This window comes from Colias croceus, chromosome Z (assembly GCF_905220415.1).
Source record: "Colias croceus chromosome Z, ilColCroc2.1".
NCBI classification, from domain to species: Eukaryota; Metazoa; Arthropoda; class Insecta; order Lepidoptera; family Pieridae; genus Colias; species Colias croceus.
The window spans coordinates 5,744,908-5,747,893 of NC_059568.1; the positions used below are offsets into that span (position 1 = coordinate 5,744,908).

Below are 2,986 nucleotides of genomic sequence, written 5' to 3' on the forward strand. Positions count from 1 at the left end.
AAAACGTGTCAACGAGATCGATCGTTACCTACTAAAATAACAGTCTATCTTTCTATCTAATCTATGCCGCGAATAAACTTCGAAGGCTACGATACCTATTAGTTCGCAACGCTTCGCTATCCAACTTTTTCCGCGGGTATTTTACCCCGGTATTCCATTTTGCCCCGGGCTTTCATATAGACATTGTACCCCTCGGAAGCGTTCACCGTAAAGGTCATACCTACATATTCCCGCTCTAATATTATATACAGACATTAAGGTTATTGGATCGCTATGATTTCAGGACAAATTGTCCGTATTTAAGCAAAAAGGAACCACCCAGCAAACACGCACTTCTGAGATATCAAAGGATTTACAAAAACATTTGCAGCTCTGTTAGATGAAGTAAAATTAATATTTATTTTATTTAAATTCATTGATAAATTACTTATTTAAGTATGTGTATATAAATTTGCTCTGAATACTCTTAAACTTTCTAGATAATTAAGAAAATGTGCATGTGGTTCCTTTTAACATTTATCAATTGATAGGTTTTCTCTTATACAAAAAAGAACCACAACCTAGGGATTTAATGATATAAATGAAACTATGTATTTATAATATCGTAATAAAGCTTTAATTTAAAAGATATATAAAATAATACATATAGAGGATGTTTATTCGACGTTATCATCAAATTGGATTTCGAAATCCACCGTGTCTAGTCCATCTATGTGGTCTTCTATTGCATTATCACTAATAAGATTGTTATAAAAACTCTGTGCATATTGTGGAATGAGATGTAATATGGCCTGAATATCGCTTGAAGGTGAAGAAAGCTTCTCCAGAGGCATCGACGTATAAGGTTCTTCGTTATCTTCTGTAATAAAAAGAAAAAAGCTTTTAATGAAAACAATAAAGCCGCGTGGCTTTTATACGTAGATATAATATGACGACAGCAAAATATTATTAGTTCTTATAAAGCCGTGTCCCTACTAGACGACTAAGTATGTCGTATGGTACATGCGCCATGTACAAAAAACTGGCTAAGTGCGAGTCGGACACGCGCAACGAAGAGTTCCGTACCATTATCTATAAAAACGGCAAAAAAATCACGGTTTATTATATGGGAACCTCTTAAATATTTATTTTATTCTGTTTTTTAGTATTTGTTGTTACAGCGGCATCAGAAATACATCATCTATGAAAATTTCGATTGTCTAACTATCACAGTTCATGAGACAGAGGGACAGACAGACAGACGGACAGCGGAGTCTTAGTAATAGGGTCTCGTTTTATCTTTTGGGTATGGAACCCTAAAAATCACACGCAACAGTGACCAAACCTAGCAAAAAATTAATTAATAAACTTGTTAAAATTTTCAATTTCGCGGGCTATGGCCTTGTTCCGGTCAAAACAGTGGCAGCGCGACTTTTAAAATCAAACAAATAATTATATGCGCTGAATGTACTGTACTGAATCTGAATCTAAAGGAACGTATTTTACCATAATAGTAGGTAGGTACCTAGATCATCGACTGTTGTTTTTAAAACAGGGGTAGTTTCATCTCACAATGACAGATGAATCGTAACAAAATGACTCTTTCGACTCGCCTTCGTGAACAACAACAGTGTCGATTCCTCTTGTACTTACTAATTAATCTTTTTAAAATCACTCCACAATCGGGAATGAATCAAAAGTGGATAAAGCGTACATACCTGCATCTCATAGATTCAATAAGTACTTAAATGCATTAAATAAAACAACTTACCCGTTGTATCTTCATTATTATCTTCGGTGTTCGTCTTCAATGATTTTCTTACCAATTGCTTCCTTATTTATTTATTACTAAACATATTCACATTTAATTTTAAAGGTAGGTAATTAACAAAAACAATAGAACTTACTTCGCGGAGAAAAAAAACGGCCGTCACGTATTCGAAATACTTCGCTGAATGTCACCTATAATGACAGATGTTCGACGTTTTACTTTAAAAATTGGAGTTTTGCACTTTGAGCTATTTAAGACGTAGTGAAATACGTTGTTTAAAGATGAGAAGCATTCTGCATTGTGCACAAGTCAAGGCATTTGGTTCCGTATAGCGATGATGGGTTTCAGGCTGTTTTACAATATTTATTTATGCATGATAGAACCGAATGCTTGTGGTTTTATTTTGCAATAAAAAATTACAATAAAATTATGAATTTATTTTACGCTTATCCATACCACAGAAACCTGGTTCCATTTTGTGTATTAAAAATAATTGTTATTAATAGAAATATGTGTAATGTATAATGGTACCAAGTATGTGCGGATCTGTTTTGTATAAAATGACATGATAGTAATATCGTTTATTTGTTTGAACAAAGCAGACCCGTGGTGCTGTGGTTCGGTTTTGCTTCATATGTATTATTCGTTGTTGCTGGTGGTTCCTTTCTGCTTTTAGTATACCTTGTTTCCAAGGTAAAAATCATGTGGTTCTTGTTTGTATAAGAATTTAGACCACTTTTAAATGAGTATTCTTCAAAAAACGTAAAAAAGCAAATTTGTCGAGTGGTTCCATTTTGCATAAATACGGACAATTATAAGTAGGTATCTTTCTGACAAGTATCTTTCTGATAAGTACTAATTCAGTTTTGATTAACGTTTTTTCTTATCGGTTGTCTACAAAGCGATTTCTTATTCTCTAAAGTTGAGATACAGAATACCTACTAAGTTGATGTCTGTTGTCACCTAGATAATTATAATTATTCTAGAAAGTAGAAATGGGTCTTTACAATATTAAAATAGGTAGTCGAATAAGTTTACATACATTAAAATTCAATAAAAAATACGATCCGTGCAAGAAACATGCTTCTTATCTTTTCCGTTTTTTCTCGCATTTAACATCAAACCTGACTGTAAAACGTTGGTAAAACGCAACACGTGACGTCCGTCAGCCTAGCCGGTTAGTTAACAGATCCACGAGTTCATTAAAAAAACCGTAGCGCATAACATAATTAAACA

General features: G+C 33.5%; 1 long non-coding RNA gene across 1 annotated transcript; it reads right to left on the bottom strand.

Moving 5' to 3' along the window:
* Positions 1 to 593: 593 nt before the first annotated feature.
* Positions 594 to 1,786, bottom strand: LOC123704951. The gene is made up of 2 exons (XR_006753233.1): positions 1,751 to 1,786; positions 594 to 859 (listed from the first exon to the last, which is right to left on the bottom strand). It is a non-coding gene; the product is annotated as an uncharacterized LOC123704951 (long non-coding RNA).
* Between the last annotated feature and the right edge of the window lie 1,200 nt (positions 1,787 to 2,986).